At 38.8% G+C, this 26584-nt stretch overlaps 1 protein-coding gene and 1 pseudogene across 6 annotated transcripts in view; both read left to right on the top strand.

Annotated features, from left to right (window-relative positions):
• Window positions 1–26584, top strand: part of ADGRL2 (adhesion G protein-coupled receptor L2) — a 682398-nt gene that overhangs the window by 120558 nt on the left and 535256 nt on the right. For all 6 annotated transcript variants that reach the window (XM_054683454.2, XM_054683462.2, XM_054683492.1 and 3 more), the window contains one exon: window positions 18724–18792. The gene's annotated coding sequence lies outside the window, so the exon portion shown is untranslated. The remainder of the gene's footprint in view (window positions 1–18723; window positions 18793–26584) is intronic.
• On the top strand, window positions 166–1680 carry LOC747109 (heterogeneous nuclear ribonucleoprotein A3-like; annotated as a pseudogene).

Raw genomic sequence — 26584 nt, 5'->3', positions numbered from 1 at the left:
AGGGGAGGTGGGTCAGACAACTTCCCTATAACCATGTTTCAGGGGAGAAAGGGCAGAGAAAGTTAGAGAGGTCCTTCTTGCTTCTATGGTTTTCTCAATTTCCTTCAGGTTAAAATACTCAGTAGATAGTGAACTCGAGTTGGAAGAGGTGAGTCCGGTCTCAAAATGGAGGTAAAACTGATGCCCAGTGGCCCCAAGCCCAATTCCAGCTGTGACCGTCACCGCCGGGAGCAGAGGATCATGATCCAAAGGAACCAGAGTAGTTGGGAAAACTGTTTATTGGTATTCTGAGCTTTGAAACGACAGATGATAGTTTAAGAGAACATTTGGAAAAATGGGCACACTCACAGATTGTATGGTAATGAGACACCCCCAAAGAAAACGTTCCAGGGGGTTTGGTTTTGTGACTTACTCTTGTGTTGAAGAGGTGGATGCAACAACATGTGCTCAACCACACAGGTTGGTGGGTGTCTATTGGAACCAAAGAGAACTCTTTCTAGAGAGGAGTCGATAAAGCCTGATGCCCATCTACCAGTGAAGAAAAATTTCCTTGGTGGTATTAAAGAAGATACAGAAGAATATAATTTGAGACTACTTTGAAAAGTATGGCAAGACTGAAACCATGGAAGTTATGGAAGACAGACAGAGTGTAAAAAAGGGAGGATTTGCTTTTGCAACTTTTGATGATCACGATACAGTTGATAACATTGTTATTCAGAAATACCACAGTTGATAACATTGTTATTCAGAAATACCACACTATTAATGGGCATAATTGTGAAGTGAAAAGGCCCTTTCTAAAAAAGAGATGCAGTCTGCTGGATCACAGAGAGATTGTGGAGGTGGATCTGGCAATTTCATGGGTTGCGGGGGAAACTTTGGAGGTGGTGGAGGTAATTTTGGCCATGGTGGCAGCTTTGGTGGAAGAGGAGGCTATGCTGGTGGAGGTGGTGGCAGCGGAAATAGTTGTGAAGGAGGTGATGGTGGATATAATGGACTTAGAGGCGATGGTGGCAACTATGGCAGTCGTCCTGGTTATAGTAGTAGAGGCGGCTATGGTGGTGGTGAACCAGGATATGGAAACCAAGGTGGTAGATATGGTGGTGGTGGTGGTGGATATGATGGTTGCAATGGAGGAAATTTGGTGGTGGTAACTGTGGTGGTGGTGGGAACTATAATGATTTTGGAAATTATAGTGGACAACAGCAATCAAATTACGAACCCATGCAAGGGGGCAGTTTTGGTGGAAGAAGCTCATCCCTATGATGGTGGTTATGGATCTGGTGATGGACATGGTGGATATAGGAGCAGAAGGTTTTTAAAACAGCAGAAAAGGGCTGCAGTTCTTAGCAGGAGAGAGAGAGAAGTTGTTAGGAAAGCTGGAGGTTACTTTGAGACAGTCATCCCAAATGCATTAAAGGAACTTTAAAAATCTGCCAGAGGGAACAATGATCCATAGTCAGAAAAGTTACTGCAGCTTAAACAGGAAATCTTCTTGTTCAGGACTGCCATAGCCATAGTTTGCAAAAAGTTCAGCTATTGATTAATGCAATGTAGTGTCAATTACATGTATATTCCTGAGGTCTTTTACCTGTGGTAGCTTTTTCTTCTTCTTTTTCTTCTCATTTCATCAGGTATATTGCCCTGTAAATTGTGGTGGTGGTAACAGGAATAAAAAATTAAGGAATTTTTAACTTTTCAATATTTGTGTAGTTCAGTTTTTCTACATTTTAGTACAGAAACTAACAAAATGCAGTTTTGAAGGTGTTTCCTCGTGAGTTAACAAGATCATTGTTAATTACTATTTTGTATGAATTTTGCTAAAGTTAACTGTAAAGAAACACTGGCTGACTTGCAGTTTAAGGGGAATCTATTCTCCCCATTTCCAAACCATGACATGAACGGGTGCTGACATGTGGACAGAATAGATATTTGTGTGTTTGCAATGTGTGTTTTAGATAAATAGGATTGGGTATTTAAATTAGCATTTGTGAATTTAATAGCATTAAGATTACCTTCAAATTAAAAAAAAAATCTCAAAATTAAAAAAAAAAGAAAACCTCAGTATGCCAAGAGGCTATATTTTAGGATATCATGTTGCAGGTGCAAAACGAACTTTCCTTCCACTCCCTGAAGCTTCAAGAATTTGAGCCTATAAGACAAACTGACAGATTAACAGGAGAAGAGGTGTACACATTTATTAACATGCAAACGCATGGGAGTCATAGCAAGTATGAAACTCAAACAAGGGCCAGATGGTTGAAGCTTAAAGGCCCCCATTCATAAGAGAGAGGGAAGTGGGGGATGCAGGCAATTTTAGAGGAAGAGTAAAGGATTTTTAGGGGAGGTGAATGGACCTGAGGAACAGATGATGGCCTGAGGCAAAGTTTGTCTGGACTCTGGGAGAGTGGTGTCAACTCTAGTCTTTTCTGCAAGTTTTCCCGCTCTGTTTGATGAGATTATAAGGAGGTGGCCCAAGACAACTACGTTTCTTCTGGAGAAACTTCGCTTGGTCAAATGAGAGAACTTCACATAAAGCACCTCTCTGTGCTTCAGGATAGGGAAAGGGGAGAGAGAGGGACAGTGGGAGAAGGTCAGAGAGACCTTGTTTCTGAGGCTGCTTCTTTATTTCAAGGTACTCAGCGTATCAAAATACCATATTTTAAGGTGTTGTTTTCTGAGCCACCACAATGTTCTGAGCCCCGATGCCTAGAAGTAGTGTTTTTCAGGAAGAAGTCTGAACCACCTATTCACATTCCCATATAGCATAAGAAATTTGAAATTCTCACTTTTGAAACCTACTATCTATATTTGTGAACTATCCATGAGGCATTTCAAAAGCAGCTTTTTTTTTTTTTACAATGACCCACTCTTGTTAGTAGTAAGGTTTGTTTGTGAACTTGACTTCCTAGTTTTCCCACTTCCTGGTTAATAATTATGAGAGATAACAGTTCATTGTGCAGTTACCTAGAGGCTACTGTTACCTTTTTTTTAAACTTAAATATCCAAGATACTTGTACTCTAAGAGCAGTTGAACATTCTCATACACGATTCACGCAGTGTAAAAGAGCCACAGGCTAAAAAGCAATGACTAATCTCTAATTAGCTAATTTGAGCGGGGGAGGAGGAGGGTCTATATTCCTGAACAGCCTGCTTATGTTTTAAGAATATTTCGTATTCCTAAATCAGGCAGGCACGATTCAGCCCACTAGCCATTGGTTGCCTGTCCTAAGAAACATGAGTCTCCTGATATTTCAAATTGGTTGCAGTAAAGAATGTTCAAACCAAATGCCTGCTTCTTTCGGTTCTGCCCTGAAGGAATGCTGCTAGCGGCTCTTCAATCTCTTTCTTAAAACAATGGTTTCCATACACCACACGGTGCAGGCTCTGTGGACATTTTCTCTTGTCCACAATAAAAGAAGAAAAATAAGCAGTCTGAAATGATACACATATATAAATGGAACAAATCTGTAGTGAGAGCCTCCCATATGCCAGGCAACGTTTCGGGTAATGGAGGAAAGGAGGTGAACAAAAGATGGGAAGCCCATGACCTCATGAGCTTTATATTGTTGTTTTTTGTTTGTGTTTTTTGTTTTGTTGTTGTTGTTGTTGTTTTTGAGATGGTGTTTTGCACTACTTGCCCAGGCTGGAGTGCAATGGCGTGATCTCGGCTCACCGCAACCTCCGCCTCCTGGGTTCAAGAGATTCTCCTGCCTCAGCCTCCCGGGTAGCTGGGATTACAGGCATGCACCGCCACGCCTGGCTAATTTTGTATTATTAGTAGAGATGGGGTTTTTCCATGTTGGTCAGGCTGGTTTCGAACTCCCGACCTCAGGTGATCCGCCAGCCTGGACCTCCCAAAGTGCTGGGATTACAAGCATGAGCCACTGCACCGGGCCATGAGCTTTATATTGTAATGGGGGAAATAGACAAAAGCAAAGAAATGATAGATGGCAATGTAGTAGCAAGTGCTTGATGAAAAATAAAGCAAGGTTAAAGAATGGAGAGAAATGGAGGTGCAGAAGGGGAAGGTTTGTCCACATGGGGTCTGTAAAGAGGGGATTTCAGCAGGGCTAGAGAAGCCCTGCCTCTTCTGGTTAGATTTGAGTGGAGAGCTCTGTCAATGCCCCAGGGGATCTGTTTCCAGTTAGAGGATGGGATTGGCCTGGTGCTAGGGCAATAAGGTGAAAAGGGGCTTGGTGTGTTTCAGGAACCTGCTATTTCTGAAGGCCTTTGTGGCATGTTGGTGTAAAAGTTGCCAGGTCTTCATTTTTGAAAAGGCTGCCTTGTATTCTGAGATGATGTCTTTCCCCTCTCCCCCAGCCCCCCACTGATGTTAACATGTCCTTTCTTTTAAGAAATGATGTAAGATTTCAAGTTAGTTGTTGTTGTTGTTGTTTTTAATAGCCTAACTTGGCAATATAAAATGTTGGCAGCAGTATGCTGTTCTCTCCTTTTTTTCCCAAACTGATTCATGAAATACAAACTCTGTTAAGCTCTGGCTTAAGACGTGCAGAAAGTGCCAATCCTCCCTCTGTGTCCATGGAAAACTCCATCTTAATGCACTCCCAAGTGTTTATTTGATTTGTTTACTAATTTTGGTACTTACTTATTTTCCAAGTTTGTCTTGAAAGAAAAAGAAGCACTGTGCTCCCCAAATTCACATTCTATATGTTTGGCTTATTTTATTTTATTTTAACGTAAAAAAGGAGTAGTAAAATTTATCCCTGATTCTTTAATAAAACATCATGTCAGCAGAACAGGTACGGGAAATGGGGCCCTCCAAAGTTCTTTTATAGTCTGACATCAGAATTAAACTGGGATGTTGAGAACATCTGGGGCTCTCTCTGTTCTCTGTCTCCTCCTAAGATTTCCAAGGGATATCCGTGTTTGCTTTGTGTTTGTGTTTTGGAGGTAGGGTGGGGAGTTGGGAGCTGCTTTTTATTTTTTTCTTTAAGAGAAAAGGAGAAAACCAGATATTTTCAAGGGAATTGACTACTAGTGGCCAGTATAACAAAGAAACCCCACTAAGCCTAACCACAACCTGACAGAATGAAAAGTGATTCCAGAGCTGCCACTCACCACAAATCCCCATGAACCATGCCAGGAAACAAGCTGAAAGAAGTAGAGAGGCTGCCGCTGAAGGGCCACAAACCTGGCCCCTAGAGAATCTTCTGGTCCCATTCAAATTCAAAGTGGTAGCGTGGAGGAGGGGTGGAAACTGAAGACAGAGAATTAGCAGCCCTGTGATCACTTTCAGGGTTATGATGGAACTGATTTAAAATGCAAAACCACATTCCGCTGTAAACACAGAGACAAACTGGAAGCAGAGAGGAAATAGAATTTTATTTGGTGATTTTCAATTTTAGGATTGAAATGGGGATGGGAAGAACTATGCTATTTATTTTTCCAGAACTCAAATTGCCTGTTCTTTTTTGTAGGATAAGTGAATGTGGACTGATAGATTACTTCTTTGGGCTTCAATGCTAATAAGGCATACTTCCCACAGAATCTGACAGAAAGGATGAATACCTTGCCCTGCTACTGGTTAATTTGTAGTGGCATGTGTATTTCTTGAATGTTCATGAAGTTTTCTAATTCATCACCACACAATTGGGCTTTTTACCTCTCTTTAAACAGAATGAAATGCCGGGAGGGCGAGAGGTTCGGGGGTGTTGTATTATCCCCCAGCCCCTGTATTTACCACCCAAAAGTTATTGCTAATTTTTGTCTACCTCAGAAACAAAATTGTTCTTCAACAAATAATTTAGTACTGACCACACTTTAAAATGTTTATTGCTGTTGAATCTGTCACAGATTGCATCAAGCCACAGAGATGCTAATCTATCTCATGTATTTGAAATTCCTCTGGGAAACATATATTTGGGCTTACTGCTGAGTGAACATGACTGTTAGGATTATGGAGACCATACACAGTGAAGAAAGGCAGCATCGCTTTTCTGATGGAAAGTAAACAATAGGGCGATTGTCGGCTTACACATAGGGCCAACAGCCCTACTGCTGAAGAGCTGGATGTAAAATCCTTGATCAGCAAGCTGTCTTGATGTTTTCTTCTTGGAGTTGGATGTTGTCAAGGATTCAGATGAGCCACCCCAGTGCGTATGCAGGAAACAAAACAGGATATTCTTGTTTAAGGACTGTTTTCTGTAATTATGCTGATTTTTTTATGCAACACTTGAACTTTTAAAAACTCAAGGATGCATAAGAAGTACTCCAGAGGAGAATAAATGATTGGGATTTTGTCATAAGTGAAATGTTATTATGAGTTCTTAACAAAATTAACTTGTTTTTGTTTGTGATTGGGTCTATGAATTAAGTATACTGAGACCATGCCTGTTTCATCTTCCTGCCCCCCTCCTCGGCGCCGCTCCCCTCCCCAGCCCATTTTCAGACAGGAGGTCAAGTTGTCGTTGGAACATCATATTTCCTGCTTGGAAAAGGCACTGGATTGTATAATCATCTGACAGGAAAGTTTCAAGAGTACCAGGAGCTTCCCTTGGAAGGCTTGGGGCGGCGTGGGGAATGTGCAGCATCTATAAACGTCTTTCCTTTGTACAATCATGGGCCGTTCTATGGTTGTGTATACAGAGTTTCAATGTGGAAAGAGCTAAACTGAACTGTAAATACCCTGAGGAAAAAGTGTCTGTGGAAATACGTACCTTGGGCTTGCCTGGTACCCTGTAGTTATGTGTCCTTCCTTGCTAAGGAAGGAACATCTGGCTGAACAACTTACTGTTTAATGCTATCAGGCTACAGACATCCGGTCACTCCTTTCCCATCCCAATATAAATTATCTGCCTTAGACAAGGGATGTAACATATTTGTATGCCAAGAAATTTGATTTTGTTACAATTATTTGCTCTTAATTTAAGAGAATTACTTTGTACTCTTTTTCTTTTATTTAATCAAAATGCCATGTGATTTCCTATTTTACTTGAATAATTCTCATAATTTTACAACACAATGAAAGGATTATAGATTAGTGCAGGTCAATCTCCTCCATGTCCTCCTTATTTTTCTTAAGATTCCAATCCACAAAAGGTCATAGACAACATAATACTTCAGGGCCAAGGACACCTCAAGGTCCCTTTGAGAAAGCGATTATATTCCAAGAGAAGTGTGCCCTGAGTTTTAACCACTGTGATTCAATGAAGAACATAAAATGTGAACTAGTCAGCAACTGCCAAGTTTAGTCAGGAGCACCCTGTGAAAGCTGATCTTACTCTAGGGTTAGGCTGTTTTGGGGAGAGTTTAAAATGGTGCTTGCAGGACAGCCTGTCTGGGTTGAATTCAGATTCTACCCTTCGGCAAGGAAATTATTTAACCCTTCTTTCCCTTGGTTTTCTCATTTGTAAAAGGAAAATTATAATTGTTCCAATTATTCTTTGCTGCATAATAAAGCACCCTGAAATTTAATGGCTTGAAAGAAGTATGTCTTATTATCTCTCACTTTTCCATGGATTGACTGGACTCTGTTGGGTTGTCCTCACTCAGGGTTCATAATTCCGGAGCAGTCAGATAGCAGCAGGAACTGAAGTCATGTAAAGGCTTCAGGGGACTGGCCCCACAATATGATTCATTCACATGCTGGTTGTAGGCTAGAAGCTGTGTTGGGACTCTGTTGACACCTGGCCTCTCCAGTTGCCTGAGCTTTCCCACAGCATGGAAGCCTTAGTCTGACTTTTTAGTGGAAGCTCAGGGTTCCAAGAGAACAAGGCAATGTTGCCAGCTCATTTAAAGGCTAAGCCAGGACCTAGTATGCTATCTCTTCCGCCCCACTCTATGCATCAAGCAAGTCAATAAGTCCAGCTCAGATTCAAAGGGAGAGGAATTAGACTCCACATCTCAATCTCAATTAGAGGAGTAGTAAATAATTTGATACCATCCCTGATCTACCACAAATACAGTATTAACCACATAGAGTTTTGTGAGAATTAAGCAAATTAATCTTTGTAATGTACTTAGACCAATGTGTCACGCATGTAATGTATTTTCAATGAAAGTTACTTATTATTTTCTGGGTACTTATTCTATTTTATGTTTCTTCACTGCATTTATCACCATCCAACTTTGCTTGTTTTTTATATTTGTCTCTCGGTATGTATTTATTGTCTCTCTCTCCTACCCAAATGTAAACTTCATTACCATAGGAACTGCTTTTCTAGGGCCTAGAAGAGTGTCTGGTACTTGATGAGGGTACCATAAATATGTGTTGAATTAATGAGTGAACTAGTGAATAAGTGAATGAACCCAGTGAATACAAAACTGTAGGAAACAAACATCTTGGATGTTTGGTTGTAGAAATTGGGAGTGAGGGAGGATTACAAGCAGGGACGTTGACATTATGATTTATTTAAATATATTAAAAATTAGAATGAGTATCATCTCTCGTATGAAGCAGTTTTAACTGCAGCTGTCTGGGGAAGCACAAAATATATTACCAGGCCTACCTTGCAACCAAAATTGGGAAGCTGCAGGTGGTCATTCACAGGCCTTCAAATCTGACAAGACTGGGCTTAAATCCCTGCTCCGCTGTTTGCTTGCTGTGTGACATGAAAAGTTTTTTAACTTCTCTGAGTTGTAAAATCTGTGAAATCAGGCAACAAGGCACACTGCAAGGGACTCCTGTGAGAATTAAATACAGCTGACAAAGGGTTTCAACAAAAGTACTGGACACAATTAATAAAAATGTACCAGTCCCTGAAAGTATTAATAATAGGTAAACTTTATTGACATGAATTTTATTTTACTTATACTCTATATTAAGTTAGACAGCTTTACAGTTTTTGTTTTTCAAAAACTCCACTTATGTTTCCAAACACATTAAAAAATATTAAAATAAAATTACATTTACTTTTTACTAACTCAACATTCAATCTGTGAGTATAATGACCCATAAACTGACCTTTCTGCTTCACCAGCAACTGACAAAAGAACTGGAACTGAATATTCACTAAGTTTTAACAACCATGTTAAAAATAAATGTTTACATTTATCAAGAGAAATTGTGACATCAGAGGAAATAAACATCATGTCCAAAGAACAACTTCCCAGAATTCAAGGGGAATTCCCCCACCCCCAATCTCTTTGTGAGGATGTCCAAATGTAAATTACTTAATCCACCAGATGCTGATTGTCGAGAGTTCAATGAATTCAAAACACTTGGAACTTTGAGAAATTTTAGAAGGGAAACCACTTTTTGTTCTTTAGAGTGCTTAGTATTTTTAAATAAACTTATAGGCCAAGATGAACTAATAAATATAACAATCCATTTCTTCAAAACATTGGGACTATATATATTTAATTCAAGATGGTTAATTTATAGGTAGACACACATATTTATATAAATTCATAGTGGATACATTGAACAGAAATTTTGTCTGTTTCCTTGCTTTGCAAAAACTGTTGAATAATATTTCTTACCCTGAAACATTTCTCTGGAACCTGGGAAAGATGGAAGCTAGAAAAAAGAATGATGAAAAAAAATCATACATCTTCAGACAGGGTGTGGTGGCTCATGCCTGTAATCCCAGCACTTTGGGAGTCTGAGGCAGGTGGATCACCTGAGGTCGGGAGTTCGAGACCAGCCTGACCAACATGGAGAAACCCCATCTCTACTAAAAATACAAAATTAGCCGGGCATGGTGGTGGATGCTGTAATCCCAGCTACTCGGGAGGCTGAGGCAGGAGAATCATTTGAATCTGGGAGGCAGATGTTGCGGTGAGCCGAGATCAAGCCATTGCGCTTTAACCTGGGCAATAAGAGCAAAACTCCATCTCAAAAAAATAAAAAAGAATCATACATCTTCAAAAGGAAAGTATTCAGCACTAAAGTTGCATATTGCTGTCAGGTAGACAGTATAACATATATTCAATTCTCCAATCAGCAAAACACCAAAGAAACACAGGGCAGGCATGGCTCAGTCCTCCAAAGTGAAGGAGAACGTACTTGCCGACAACATCACGGCAGAGCATGGTAAAATTTGTTCTAGAGGGGACTTACAAATATAGGACTCACTGACGGGTTTGATACCAGATAGGTAGCAACACTCAAATAACATCTATTTAACATACCTGACAAAAGGTGGTTAGTAAATATTAGTTTTCTTTCCTTCTTTCATTTGAACTATTTTTTTTCCTTGCTTTTTTGTCCATGACCATAATGTCTGGGCTCTGTGACTAAGCGTATAGCCATGAGTGCTGGGATCACTTTATGGCTCTTTGTTCCCAAGTAAACAAGCCTAGTCTGGTTATGTATTAATCAATAGAAGGTGATAGCCTGCATGAAGAACCAATATGGGGAAAGCAGAGGCCCAGATAAAATCAATATAAAATAAATTTATCTGAGCCTTTCCATCCTTCCACTTCTAGTTCCTTTATGATCCATGATCCATTTTAGGAAGATCAGTATCCAAGGGACTGGTCTGCTCAGTGAGCCTCACTTATGTGAAAAAGAGAAACTCTTGTTGTCACCTGTCAGGACCTGATTGGATCCAATTATATAGGGCTTCATCTCTTAATCAGATACCGTATTGGCATTCATGCCATAGCTATTTTTCCTATACAAAAGTGCTGACAAAAGTGATTTGGAGTTTTCCTTTTTTCTTTCCACACCTTACCCCTTTCAGAGAATGTCTATAATTCCACTCCTTACAATAGTAAATCCAGACGGCAAGAATTCTCAACAAAATGTGTTAATAAACATTTACCTTTTTCTTTCATATTTGTAGTAATGATAACTAATCCCTACAGTCTGGATTATAATTTGTTCAATTTATCCAACCAAGACAAAAGTCTTTTAGGGGAATTTCACTATCCAGTCTATTATTTAACCTCATGAACAAAATTGCTGTTGCTGCCTCACTTAAAATGATTCATCATGAAGGTTAAGAACAGATGAGACGGGTGTCTGCAGTCTCCTGGAATCACAAATGTACAAACAAGGGAACTAATTTTTCTCTACTGTTTTTACAAAAAAAAGGAAAGCTTTTTTTTACACTAGGCAAACAGCAACTGGTTTAGTCTCATAAATTTACATGTCCTAAGTAGTGTCAGTCTTCAGGCAGATTAGATTAACAGGCCTTGTGTTATCATCCCAGGAAAAAAAAGAAAAACAGATCCAAAGTCATCTGGTTAATTGGAGGAGGTGGGGAGATGAAGTTGCTTCCATTACATTCTTTTGGAGCAGTTGCAAGATCCACAAAATCTGTTTTTAGCTCAGTCATTCATTCTGTTGGATGTGTGATGTGTTTTCAATTTAATGATAATTGCCCTTCCCATTTCTTTGATAATTGCCCTCTCTATTATCATTTATGAAGATTCAAATTATAAATCAAGACAAGACAGCCAGAAAAATATTATGATTGTCCCTTCTGAGGCCACAGTAAAACTCAAGTAACACTGCCAAAATCTGAGAGCTTAAGCTGTTTTCATTTGCATGTTTCTGAACATTCTATTTTAGGGTCCAGTGGTTTTCCTAAAGAGGAGGTTGCATGACAATAATAGAACTGAATGATAATGTGTACAGAGAATATAAATTTAGCTTTGATTCGAGTTATAAACTTGTATTTGAAATCAGAAACTTGCAGTCGTGACTGTCTGAAAGCAAAGGTGAGGAGTCAGCCACAAATGCCTACTATTAGTCACCTGTGTCCCCACAGAGGCCATTGCATAGCGTTGCCTCCCAGGAGTTACCCTCTCTCTTTATTTTCAGCCTCTTTGGGGGAAAAAAAAAAAAAGCTGTATCCGTTCCTTCTCACCGAATATGCCCCGTGATCAACACATTGAAATGTGTAGAAAGACATGAGTGAGCTTTGATGTAAGATTCCTGGAACCATCTCCTAAAACAAAACAGTATAATAAAAATGTACCCACCAAAAATGGCTCTTTGAGATGGTAACAATGGAGTTCTGGCTCCAGCTTATACCTGCTCAGGAGATCCCATTATTAACTTTTCAGGAATTTGGCAAGCTGTTTGTTCCCCCAGAGAACCATTATTAATAAATAAATTGCATAAATTTAGAATTAAATAATTAAACTTAAAACAAAGGTAATAAATACACACATTCATCACTTCCTAATTATTCTAGCACATTGTATTATTTTCCGTGTTGCTGAGGGTGTTTTTATCTATTATATCAACATGTTTGAAATACCACATAATGGTACAATATAGACTATCTCTTCCCGAGCCTGCATTCTGTGACTTCATATTAGCACCCAATATGGTGAATATCAGTAAATAATACTAAATATAGTATTTAAACCACCATATCAGAAAATGCTACAAGTCAGTGCTTTTTTTCCCTGAGAGCTGATCGGTAAACATTTTGCAGCCCAGCCCTGGACAGTAACATGGTTTTGTGAAGAAAGGAGTTTGTAGCAGGGATGACCTGGGTTTCCTTTTGGCTCAATTAGTAGCTGTATGAACTTGGGCAGTTTAAACTCTCTGAGGCTTAATTTGTCATTTTCCTGCTTAATACACTTCAATATATTTCTATTACTCAGGATGAAGTCCAAAATCCTTAGGGTGTTTTTTCCCTTATCATTGCCCCAGATTTCTTTAAACTCCTTGAATCCCCCAAGTTCCAGCTGCCTAAGGGCCCTCAAATCTGGAGTGCTCTTCTTTTTCCTCTTTGTCCTGCTAACTTCTACCCATTATTTAGGTCTCTGTTTAAATGTCACTTTCTCAAGGTAGACTTTGCGATAGAAACTCCCTTTACCTCCCATAAAACTCCCAGAGAACCTTTTGTACTTGTCAAAGTGTAAAAAAATTATATTGCACATAGTTGTTTGCTTAATATCAAAACCCCCTCTTTCATCCATGTTTCTCATGTGTTGTTATCACTGCCAAATTTAACTCTGTGCCCATGGACAACCGCTTTGCAAGCCTAACCACTAACTTTCATCTGTAGGGTTTCTATCTTATTAAGAGCAAACTCTCATTTTCAAAGTCACTCATTCTACCCAAGAGGTATTACAGCATGGTTGGTAAGTATGCGAACTCTGAGGCAGAGCACTGTAGGTTTGAATCCTGACTCCACCACTTCTGAGCTGTGTGACCTTAGCAACCTTTCTGTCCCTCTTATTCCTAATTTAGGAAGTAGAGTTAATAACGAAACCTACTGATGCAGGATTTTCTCAGCCCCTTCACTGGACTTGCAGCAGGGTTACTCCCTCTATTAGGCATGCCAGGGTCAATCCCTTGCAGGAGGGAGCACGTGAGCAAGTGAGTGCAGGATCTGTCTGGCCACTCCGGGTGCCGACACAGATGCAAACTCTGTGCGGCGCCCATGACCAGGCCAGGTGTGTCGCCTTGAGGGGAATGTAGCAGCACCCATGTGAGGGTGCCCACAACTCCGAAGCCCCAGAGGAGGTTTTACAGTGCTCCTTTAGTTGTGCCATTCACAGACGGTGGTGTGTTAGCAGCTCAGTTGGTCCCTTGCCCCATTGTGTGAGGTGGCTGCCCTCCGCCACTGACGGCAAAGGGCTGGTGTGACAGCCTTTCTTGCTACCCGCACTCAGTGGGTCCCGAGCTATTGTCCAGTGTCCAAGAAGAATGAGGTCACATAAACAGTTGAAGGATGGGGAAGGCAGAGAATTTTGTTGAGAAATGAAAATGGCTCTAAAAGGCTGTCTGTTCCCCAAAGTCAGGCTGTCTCCTCCTCTACCAACTGAGTCTGTGGTCTTTAAAGGCACAGGGTGGGGAGTGCATGCTGATTGGGTTTGCCAGTATGCAAAAAAGGCTAAAGCAAAGACACCACTCAAAGGTGCGTACGACAATGTAGAAAACCAATTAGGAAAGGGTAGGTATATGTAAAATAGGTGAAGGGTGAGGATCAATCAGAGGAAAGCACACCAAACAGGAAGACAAGTTCTTAACACAGTCTGATGATTTAACTTGTAGCTTGGCTTTCAGGCTTTAAACTATCTTCAGCTTGAAGGTGGGGTTTCACCGGGTACCCACCCCTAGCTGCCTAAGCATTTGGCTGCTTCCTGTAGCTATCACTACTTCACGTTGTGAAAATTATGTAAATTAGCCGCTGTGAAGTGCTCTGTGAAGGACGATTGCGTAGGAATCAGTACTTAAAGGTTGGACATTATTCCTACTCACCTTAACTCTGGTTGAGCTTTCTCCTAATTATGCCATTTCTCAGAATTCCCACCCATATGGAGACTCTCAGGCTTCCTTGGCTTTGGTAAATTTAGACAATCCCGCAGATTTTAACTACCCCATCCATTGGAAGGATGCCAAAATTTCTAGTTCTAGTTTCTCCACTAATTTATAATCCTACAGTTCCAGCTACTTACTGCCATCTCCAAGAGACTTCTTGACACATCAAACACAATGCACCACACCTAAATTCATTACCCCATCAAACTAGTTCTTTCTTTTGACATCCGTATTTCTGTTAATAGCAACCCAATTTCTTCTGTGAGGCTCCAAGTTTCTAATTTATCTATGTCTCTTCCTTTTCCCTTACTGCACGTCTCAGCAATTGCCAATTCCTATTGATTGTCTCTGAAATACCTCTTGCATCTTTTTCTTCCTTCTAATTCCCACTGCTACTGCCTAGCCTAGGTTCTCATTAATCTCTTTCTTGTCTGGACTGTAACAACAGCCTACTATCTTCCTCACAGCTTTAGACTAAGCTTAAACATAACAAGAAGCATTCTTCTAGAGATAGACATTCATAACACATGTTTCTCTCTCTCCCTCTCTCAATCCCTGTTTTGTGTGATGTTTTATTTGTGTCTTCCCTCCATGACATCAGAGACTTTTACCCACTAGTTCACCTCTGTAGCCTCAGCACCTAATAGTACTACTTAGTACTAGTTACTAGTAAATTTAGTACTATTATTAAATATTAGTATAGTATGAACATGGCATATTATTAATATGGCATATTGCTACTGAAAATAGTACTGTTAAATTTTAAATATTGATAAAATTATTTGTTAGGTTAATTATTGAATAAATCCATTTTCAGCCCTTGTTTTGATCTATAGTGCATACACTTCATCTACCTAAATTGGATTTCTGGTTAATTTACTCCCTGTTCAAACATCATCAGTGTTCCTAATCAATTACCTAATGTCTAATATCCCCATCCCAGAATACAAGGCCTCAATTAAGAGTACAAACTTACTTCTATGAAACCTCTAGCCCAAACTGAATATTCAATTTTTGTTTGTTTGTTTGTTTTTGGGTTTTTTTGTTTGTTTTTGAGACGGAGTCTCACATTGTCACCCAGGCTGGAGTGCAATGTCGCAATCTTGGCTCACTGCAACCTCTGCCTCCCAGGTTCAGGTTCAAGTGATTCTCCTGCCTCAGCCCTCAGCCTCCCGAGTAGCTGGGATTACAGGCATGTGCCACCATGCCCAGCTAATTTTCTTGTATTTTTAGTAGAGACGGGGTTTCACTATGTTGGCCAGGCTGGTCTCAAACTCCTGACCTCATGATCCGCCCGCCTTGGCTTCCCAAAGTCCTGGGATTATAGGTGTGAGCCACCACTCCCAACCTAGAATATTCAATTTTTTTTGAGACAGGGTCTCACTGTGCTGCCCAGGCTGGCGTGTGGTGGTGCGATCATAGCTCACTGCAGGACCTCCTGGCCTCAAGTGATCTTCTCACCTCAGCCTCCAGTAGCTGAGACTACAGATGCACACTACCATGCCTGGTTAATTTTTACAATTTTTATAGAGGCAGAGTCTCACTATGTTCCCCAGGCTAGTCTCTGACTCCTGGGCTCAAGCAATCCTCCCTCCTCAACTTCCCAAAGTGCCGGAATTATTCAATATGGGATTCATTGAAACTTACATTATGTATCTAAGCTCTCTAGAAAATATTGAAAATTCCTTGAATGCTTCATTTTCAAATATAAAGTCCTTTTAAAAAAGAAGTCTGGCTATCAGTTGGAAAGCTATTACCACAACTTCAAAAATCAACCATTACTCAATTACCTTTGTTTCCTTAAAACGGACACAGTTAGATAGCCAATGTTAATTCTTCCTACAAAGATGAGCTTTTTTATTACAAATGAAAATATCCCTCTTTCACCAAATTACACAATAAAATGTTCACCATTTACTTGAAATGTTAAAATTATGTCTATTACCTAATCATGAAATAAAGAAATTGGCAAGAAAACAACTGAAGAGCTACTTTATTTTTTGAGCATTTTCAACCATAGCCTAAGATTTTATCCCTATCTGTAAATGTACTTAATTAACCAAGAGCGGTGTGAAGACTAAATAAGTCTACGTAGGAAATTTTCCTTTGTTACCTGTCATAGAACCTTTACAGTTATGTTGGACTCTCACAATAAAACATGGTACTCGGGAGCAAAATTCAGTATTAGTCAGATTTGCTTTGGACTGCAACCAAGGACTGTCATTTTGATGCTGATTTGCCAAGAACAAGGACCTATCCATGAGCCCTCAGGAGAGTAGCACAGGAAGGTCCCATTGTAGAAGAAAATAGGTCCATTTCCCATCTACCATTTTAAGGCCAGGTTTCACAGCCTCACTCACAAATCTGCTGGATAGCAAAGGCTATCCCTTGCATTCACAAGGTAGTTTTTCACCCTGTTTCAATTCATGTCAAACTTACAGTATGCTGACAAACTAAAAATTATTGGTCTCCAAAAACCTACTCTGTTGCTCTCACAATAGTAATTTAAACATGTAACCAAGTGTAAGAAATGCATATTCTTTACAAAATCTTTAAATTCAAGAAACAACTAATAACTAATCTATACTCTAAAATGTATAAATGATTAGCCCATCTGGGAATTCTGCTGTTTAAAAGTTTACTGGATGGTGGTCAGGCATGGTGGCTCACGTCTGTAATCCCAGCACTTTGGGAGGCCAATGTGGGTGGATCACCTGAAGTCAAGAGTTCGAGATCAGCCTGGCCAACATGATGAAACCCCATCTCTACTAAAAATACAAAAAATTAGCAAGTCATGATGGCAGGCACCTATAATCCCAGCTAATTAGGAGGCTGAGGCAGGAGAATCACTTGAACCCAGGAGGCAGAGGTTGCAACCCAGGAGGCAGAGGTGAGCCAAGATCACACCATTACAATCCAGCCTGAGTGACAAGAGTGAAACTCCATCTCAAAAAAAAAAAAGTTCACTGAGTGATATTTCTCATAGGTAGTCATATCTTGATTAACCTTATTCCTATTTTAAGTCAGAGACAGTGTCTGATTTTCTATTGCTGGTTTGAGACCCACTTGATAGAAATCCAGCCACCTACACACTACTTAGTTAGGAATACATTTTAAGCATTCAGAACCTATATACAATATTTTGAATTTTGGAAAGTAAAATGAGCAGGAGCATAGTAATTAGTCAACATGCCACAAGTTGGCTTCACCATCTCACTGCTTTGAGAAATTGTAACTGCTGCATCTCACCATTCCTACCTTAAGTTAGTATTTTATTGCTTGCAAAATATTTTTTACTAGAATAGGAATGCTCAAAGCAGATAGAAAGATACTCCTTGTTAGGCAAATATTGCTTGACTAGTAATAATCAATAAATAATGAATATTTATACCACAAAAATAAATGAGATAAATTAATATACTCATTTTTTTAGAAGAAAAAATGAGTATTTATCTGCTACAAAGGTGGGATGATCTGAAGTACTCTTATCAGACATCTCTCCGATGCCCCGGTAAGTAGTGTCAGAGGACAAGAAAAGGTCCGGAGACCCACTTGTAGCCAGAGTTTGCAGAAGCTGAGAGAAGTAGGCAATAGCTGCTGCAGGAAAGATTCTATTGCCAATGTATAATAATCCCTTTTTACCAATGGCAGGCATTTACTTTGCCTTAGGAAATATGTAACATTTACCTTTGAACCTTTTAATCGCTGGCAACTGATACTAATGCAAGACAGGTAAACCTTTCCTTATACTTTGGGAAAGAGCAATTGACTACTGAAAAAGAGTCAGCGGTTCACAAAGACCAGTAAAGCAAACAAAAAGTATATTTAATATATGGCCACTTCAGATCTAAGGGATATAATCACCTAACAGGAGAGTAAATCCCCTGAGCCATTTTATGTTTTTACATGTAAAATGTTTCTTCAGTTTGAGTTGATATTAACTCTATAAACTACTCATATTTTGGTATATTCATTTATTCTGCCTGTAAAGACTCGCTTTCTGATTTGCCCTCACATCTGTGTTTGCTGGAGGAACAGATGCTCAGTTCCTAACGGTCAGAGTTTGGCCTTTTCCCTCCTATCACTAAACCAGAAAGAAACAGGGTTCCAAAGAATGGTGGCAGCTTTCCAATGGTTGGCCTGCACGTTTACATTTAAAGTAAGCAGGTGGCATCAATGGGCTGTCTAATGACTAACAAGATAAGAGTGCAATTGATCTTTTTATTAACCCGTCTCCCCAGGTGGGTGGCAGCCTGCTCCTCCCCTCTGGGTTCAGTCACGTTGTTCAGTTCCAGGAATCATTTTAGATCTTTTTGCTTTTTTGTCTGAGCTGATACTTAAAACACAGGGACACAAGCACTAATATCCATCTCATCTAAATTCTATTCTCTCTGTATCTCCAAATTGGTAAATGCCTTCGTCATTTGAATCTAATAAAAAAATTAATGCACATGCTAATGCATTTTCAATTTCATTGATAATCTTATCATGCTGAATTTGAACTGTGGATTTGTTTGTCTCCCTTCTAGGTTACAGACCACTTACTCTAAACTTCACAAATGGTTCTGAAGAGTATGGCGCCTACGTAGATTCATAAGGTAAATGATTAATTTCAAAATAAGATACAATAGCTTCAATTATGATATGAATTCAAGCACTGCCTAAATGTATTTGCTTTATCTATTGGTGGTTTTCTAAGTTCTGATATTGGATGATCTTTTATTAAATGTAGAAGATAAAATCATGATCCTGGGTGGAGATGAGGGAAGAAGAAACTACATGTATGGGTTACCTCTCTCCATGAGTCAGGTTATTCGTTGTATGTTGCTTAAGACTGGCTGTCTACCTATCTAGATTTCTTACAAAATTATGCTTGTGATCTTAGGCATTTTTCTGCCTTGGAGTATTCTTGGACATCACAAATCACATAGGCAAATAGAGATCAGTTAAAGTTGCTATTTTCGCAAATGAAGCCAGAAATTATTCGGATGCATTCCTTTGTAGAAGTAGGATGAGGTACAAAATATCCTGTGGTGGTGTTAGTTGAGGAAGTGTGGGCTGAAGGGATTTAGAGAGGATGGCCTCATATTTCTATTTCTCTGAATCATGATCATCATTTGCTTTCCTGGTTATTACTAAGTAATTATACATTCCTAGAAGCTATGAATTCTATATTAAAGCGGAATTACATAGAATCTTTAATTCCACCTATAGCAAAATGGTTAAAAGCCTAGCCTTCAGAGCCAACCTAAATTCAAAGTGTGATTCTGTCATTTACCAGCTATGTGGCTGTGGGCTCCACATTCTTATTTGCAAAATGGGAGAAATTGTCATACCTACTTTCAAGAGTTGTGGCATAGCATAAACAAATTAGTAGGTGTAAAATGCTTAAAATATTGCCTGGCACCTAGTAAGCACTAAATTTACTGATTTCACAAAGCTCTATTTTTTGATCTCCTCACTTTACGGATTGTTTGACTAAATCTCTATTTTTCAACCTCCTCACCTTACTTGCTTCAGGTTCTCAATTCTTCCATAGTCCACAAACTTGGAGGCTATAGCAATTATTAAGGGAACCAAACTCTGAATTCCGTTTTAGCAGCCTCTCTCCTATACTTTCATGTAAATGCCAGGAAAGAAAATAATTGGCATCCCATTGCCCTTTGAATGAGTTCCTGGCTCGCTCTAGGTGGTGTGACGTGTAAAGTGACCTGAAAGTGGGGTGCCTGCCAGCCCGGCGCACAGCACAGCGTAGTTGGAGAATCAATTACAAGGCTTGTCACCATTTCAGAAACATGCAAACATCAATTGGCATAGAGTTTCAGGAAGCAGAATAAAAAAGAACCTACAAAACAAAAAGCCTTTCAGGGGAATGGAGGCACAGTTCTTCCAGATCACAAACGGATGATTATGATCACCATTAGCACTTAATGAGCCTATATAGGGCCAATGACTTCATCCGCCCAGAAGATTTGCCAATAGTCCATGTTGCCACTCACGTTCATCCTTCTCTTCTAAGAAGCATAACCATGGTGTTAAGTCATGGGATTTCCCTCTCCTCCACTAGCAAAAACATATTTCTCAATTCTACCATCCCCTAGTTTTCTTTCAGGAGTAAGGTAACAAATTAGAGAAAAGAAAATAACACCCAGGGATGGCTTATACAGTCCTGGAACACCTGGGTTCAATTCAAAATTGGTCATTAACTACTCTCTGACCTAGTTTTCTCATCTTCAAAATGTAATCAGTCACTATCCTATTTACACTTACATAGTAATATATCACTCTTCTATTTCCAAAGGTAATATTAAAGATGAAAATATGTGAAATTGATATTTTGACATAAGTGGAGATATCATTTGTTATATTTAGGTATTTATTACAAATGCTATAATTTATTGTAGCCATATTTTTCTTTTAATAACTAAAATGTGGAAAATGGCATGTTAAAGTTTAAATGGGCTATCTGCTGAGCTACTTAAAAAACTATTAATTAAAATGAGATATAGGACCTAAACAGAAGTTTGATCTTTTTAGAATTAACCATACTATTATACTTTTTATATTAGTCAACAGTAAATTTTACTGTTAAAATCATTTAAAGGGACAAATGGCGAAGTAGAAGTGATATTGTGAAGAGCATATATTAATAATAGGTTATTTATTGAAGGAAAAAAGTCATTATAATAGATACCATTCCCTATGATGATACTTACGTGAATTTTTTTCTTTTTCCTGTTTTAAAGATATAATTCAGTAAACATAGTAGATCTTAAAAGTGTATAATATATTGAGAGCAAGGCAAGTAACAGTTACTGTGGAAGGGATAATATTAGATATTAAGAGAGTGCTTTAGGGTAATACTTCAGAAATTCAGGATTGTTTTATGTTAAAATATTTCAGCATAATTTTTCTGGCATCTTTGTGATATAAATAAACTTTATTTGCTGTGATAATGTAAGAAGCAAAAATGGGTAATGTCTACTACCTATAACCAGCATTTCAGGAAAGTGTCACTGTTAAAAATACATGGCAGGGATTGCATTTTGGGGCTCTAGTCCCAAATCTGCATGTGAACTTTCTGAGTCATCTTGAGTAATTAGCATCTCTCTAAAATTTTTGATATACAACTTGAAGAAATGGATGAAGGGACCTCAAAGAAAAAGGCTGATTTTTAGAAAAAAACTTCCAAGCAACAAAAATGGTTAGCAGATTTTAACATGCACAAATTCACATTCTGCTATTTATCTTTCCTTACATGTATGCCTATGCCTCTCATATGGTTTGTATCTGTGTCCCCACCCAAATCTCATGTTCAATTGTAATCCCCAATGTTGGAGTGGGCCTGGTGGGAAGTGATCTGATCATGGGGGGTAGATCCTCCACGAACGGTTTAGCACCATCTCTTTGGTGCTGTTCTCCTGATACAGTTCTCATGAGATCTGGTTGTTTAAAAGTCTGTAGCACCTCCCCTGTCTCTTCCTCCTGCTCTGGCCATGTAAGTTGGCTTGCTTTCCCTTCACCTTCTGCCATGATTGTAAGTTTCCTGAGGCCTCCCAAGAAGATCCTGCCATGCTTCCTGTACAGCCTGTGGAACCATGAGCTAATTAAACCTCTTTTCTTTTTCTTTTTCTTTCTTTCTTTTTTTTTTTTTTTTTTTTTTTTTTTTTTGAGACAGCTGGCATACAGTGGCTTAATCTCGGCACACTGCAATCTCTGCCTCCCAGGTTAAAGCGATTTCTCCTGTCTCAGCCTCCAGAGTAACTGGGATTACAGGTATACGCCACCACACCCAACTAATTTTTGTATTTTTAGTAGAGACGGGGTTTCACCATTTTGGCCAGGCTGATCTTGAACTCCTGACCTCAGGTGATCCACCTACCTCGGCCTCCCAAAGTGCTGTGATTACAGGCATGAGCCACCACACCTGGCCAAACCTCTTTTCTTTATAAATTACCCTGTCTCAGATATTTCTTTATAGCAATGTGAGAATGAAATAATACAGCCTCTACACCCCCTGATCTCATCATTTCAAGAATCATGGCCAGGTGTGGTGGCCTACCCCTATAACCTAGCACTTTGGGCTATCAAAGCAGGAGGATCACTTGACCCCAGGAGTTAGAGACATGCCTGGGCAACATGGCAAAACTCTGTCTCTTAAAAAACAAAAACAAACAAACAAACAAACAATGAAAGGGTTATTTTAAATTGGACCCTCCTCATATTCCACAAAAATTTTTAAATCACAAAAAAAGGCTAAGCTAAGTTTAACTTTTATTCTTACCCACTAGATATTTGGAGACTATTTTTCTTATCATTTAACTAATTTTACTAGGGGGATGGTCTATATTACACCCAAAACTTTTCCACAACAAAGAAATATAAAAAGATAAAGTGTGACCCCTATACTTTACAGTTTATTTATAGAAGTAAAATTAACATATACAAAAATAGATATTAGTACCAGAAAAAGTATACATATATGTTCATTTCAGTATAATAAATTATGAATTTTATAGGAATTCTGATGGAATAAGTGGCATCAAAGATGTGGTTTGAATAATGAATACTTTGGATACATAGTGCTTTTGGGGGCTAAATAACCAGTGATACTATGGATTTATATTATCCAGGGTCTGTGTAATACTTTGGACACATAGTGCTTTTGGGGGCTAAATAACCAGTGATACTATGGATTTATATTATCCAGGGTCTGTGTAATACTTTGGATACATAGTGCTTTTGGGGGCTAAATAACCAGTGATACTATGGAATTATATTATCCAGGGTCTGTGTAATAGGCTGTTTGATCACTAAAAGTAAGACACAGGGATAATTGAAGGGGTCGGGTAATTCATTATGAAGGCAGGTGAATCCTAAGAAGTCTTTCACTCTTGCACATTCAGTGAAAGTGCCAATAGGCATCCCACCAAAATCCCCGGCGTAGCCAGAGTCTGAAGCTTTCTTCTTATATAGCAACAGTGAGAATTCCAGGATGAGTGGAAAAAATTCATTCACTTCAGAGAGGACTACAATTACAACAGTTGAATTATGGCCTTTATTTGTTTTACTTTATTTATTTATTATTGAGACAGGGTCTCACTCTGTCACCCAGGCTGGAGTGCGGTGGTGCAGTCACAGGTCACTGCAGCCTTGACCTTCCAGGGTCATATGATCCTTCCACCTTAGCCTCCCGAGTAGCTGGGACTACAGGCATGTACCACCATTTTTGTATTTTGTGTAGAGACAAGGTTTCACCATGTTGCCCAGGCTGGTCTCAAACTCCTGGGCTCAAGCCATCCTCCCATTTCAGCCTCCCAAGGTGTTGGGATTACAGGCATGAGACACTGTGCTTGGCTCAGTTATGGCTTTTAAGACCCAAATGTTGGTCTTGTGTGCAAAGCTCAATGAGTAACCCCATTTCTCTGAATAGAAAACCAGAGTCTCTGAGGCTTATCAAGCACGAGCATTCCACCCCCGATGAGTCAGTTTCCCTAGCTCTCCCTGTTAATCCATCAAGTTGCTTTCTTTTGGTTTCTAACCATGCTCAAAGTGAACCAGTTGAGAAAGCTGGTACCAGTGACTTTAACAGAGAGAGCGTGGAGAGTATAGATGAGTCCATACCTGGCTCTAAGAATAAACCATTTGCCATCTGAGGAAGAAATGAGATCATTCTCTTATTAATAATCCAAAATTTGACTCAGAAGGAAAACCAAAATTTGACATTGGTCTTGAAACGTTGAGTTTCATTGTGTTGAAAACCCACGAGTATGCCAATGACAATAATCATAATACCATTAGGTACTGAGAGTTTATTGTGTACCTGCCATCCTGTTATATGCTTTAATTTATTATATCTCATTCAATTCTCACAAAGTTCATATTAGAAGAAAGTATTGGCCCCAGTCTAAAGATAAAGAAATAGACAGAGAAATTTACTTTGATGAAATTAACAAGAAGCAAGTGGCAGAGCCAGGATTTGAACCCACATCTCTCTGAGACCGAAGGCTGTGCTCTTTCCATTATGTACACTACCTTTCTCACAGTGCTGCCTCACTGTCTAGTGATGCTTTTGTTATATGCTCAGGTACCAGGAAGATGACTGAGTTGACAGTTTTATTGCATGTATGTACATTAACATCAACCAATACTTATTATTTAGTCCCATGAAGTCAGTGAATGTTTTGCAAGCAGATGGGCTACAGATTCAGAAAAATCAATGAATATTTGAGCAAGCAAGTGAATTATGAAAAGCAAAAGCATTATATGTGCTTTTTCTGGAAAGTAAAGGGAAAGCTATAGTGTTAATAAAACAGACCCCATGCTAATGACTTAGAGTCCCCCCAAAGTAAAAATCAATCTGACTGTAAGTTAGGTTGATTTTGTTCATTCCATAAACTTATTTCTCAATGGAGCTTCTTAATTTTGACATTCAAAATACAGAATCTTGTTCATGGCTCTTTACTTTCAAATTTAAGGCCAGTTTACTTCCTAATCTCTTCTCATTTATTATTCATTTTCATATAAGTCTCACCTTGTTTTCGCATACTTCATGTTCTTACACACTCGCTAACAGATAGCCCTCACTGTCTGGAAGATCTTCCATTGATCATACCTTTTTTCTTGTTTCTCAAATCTTTATTGTACTCAGCTTCTAGGATCTGCAGTTCTGATTTTGCTCAAAGCCTTCCCAATTAATTAGATATAAAATACTACCGTCCTTCTATGGAAATCCTCTTTCCTCTAGAGTCAAAGTCATTACCAATGGTGAAATGTATTCATTTTGTATATAGCAGTAATTTCAACAGTTAGATTGCATTTTTCATTGATCTCTTTTTGTCTGGTTATAGTAGAAATGCTATTGTAGAAAATTTGTAAATATCAAAACATATGAAGAAGAAAATGAAAGCCATTGTTTATACCAGAGAAGAGCATTGCTAACATTTTTTTGTATTTCTTTCTAGCCCTTTTCTATTTTCACCACATGTGGTTGTGTTTTAACTTAAACTCTCTCTGCCTTAATACATTTTTATCCTGCTTTCTTTTCTCTAAAATTGGACCATCTAATATTTGGTTTCACTCAGTTCCTTAGATTTATAAGAGCCAAGTAATTAGTAGGAGATTTTGCCATTAAGAGTCCCGGTCAAGCATTGACTCATAGAAGCCTAGAAGCATTCATATTTCTGGGCTTGTTTACAAATACAAATCCTATGCAGTCTTATACACAACTCTTGAATAATTCTTCTCTTTGCTTCCATCATGCGTTAATTTTTTGTTAATTAAAACCACTCTATTTTATCTCATAGAAGTTAGAAAAATATATGAATATTACATTATAAAGACACGGCATTATAAAATAATACACCTGTCTTTTAGATTTCTAAATTAAATTATAAATCTAAAAAACTATTTTGTATCCATATAATGTAGTGTACAACTTCTGTGCGTTCTCTCTTCTCTCCATGGGTTCACATTAGTGTATGGAAGATTGTTTTCTTGTTCAACTTTCCCTTTCAAGGCATCTAGCCCTTGCCTCCCCACCTCCACCCCAGCTTATTTTAACAAGACTGTCGTTTTTTAATCCTGTGAACATACATTGTGTGAAAACCTAACTTTCTCCTTGTGACTTATCTGTCCAATTACAGGATGCAAGTTTTTATCATTTAGCTCATTAGGAAAGACTTTACTCTTAAATAATTACTATGCATCTCATTTCTTCCACCTATTAAAAATAATGTTTGATTATTCCGCCCAGGTTTAGACATTTATCTGGTCTGGATTTGTTTACTAATCAAACTTTTAAAGACACCAATTTTTCCCCACAAAAGCAATTAAAATGTGACTCTCATGGGAGAAACAGCCTTACACGATTTTACTGAACACCTTTATCTCAATGCCCCTGATACAAAGTGTATCCTCAGCATCCAGCCCATGGCTTGTCATCATTAGCTATTTGTAAATGAATAAACAATATCATTCAACATATGAAAATCCATCCCCAAGCAAGCAGGACTACTGACTTGTAAGGGCTAAAAACTTTCATAGCTTCAGTAAGAGGCAAAAATCTTTCATTCTACAAAAATATGTTTCTTTAAATGCCACTTTTGAATCTCCTGCCTGTGAGAATAGCATTTCCTGCACCTTATATATTTTTCACACCACCTAAAAGAGATATCAGAGACTGTCCAAGTTGAATCCTAATTCTAGAACTATTGGAAAACCGCTGAGTATATTCATGCATTAGTCGAGTAGATTTTGCAGATGAAGATATGGAAGCTAAAGTATGAGCACCATTGAGAAGGAGCATGAGACCTGAACAGGGAGAGAGTGTTGAAGTTCCCCAGGCAATGGGAACTCAAGAGGACAATCATGAGGTGTCAGGACAATCAA

The sequence above is a fragment of the Pan troglodytes genome, chromosome 1, assembly GCF_028858775.2.
Source record: "Pan troglodytes isolate AG18354 chromosome 1, NHGRI_mPanTro3-v2.0_pri, whole genome shotgun sequence".
Taxonomy (NCBI): domain Eukaryota; kingdom Metazoa; phylum Chordata; class Mammalia; order Primates; family Hominidae; genus Pan; species Pan troglodytes.
The sequence above is the reverse complement of the archived record's forward strand: the minus strand, read 5'-3'. Positions and strand labels throughout refer to the sequence as shown.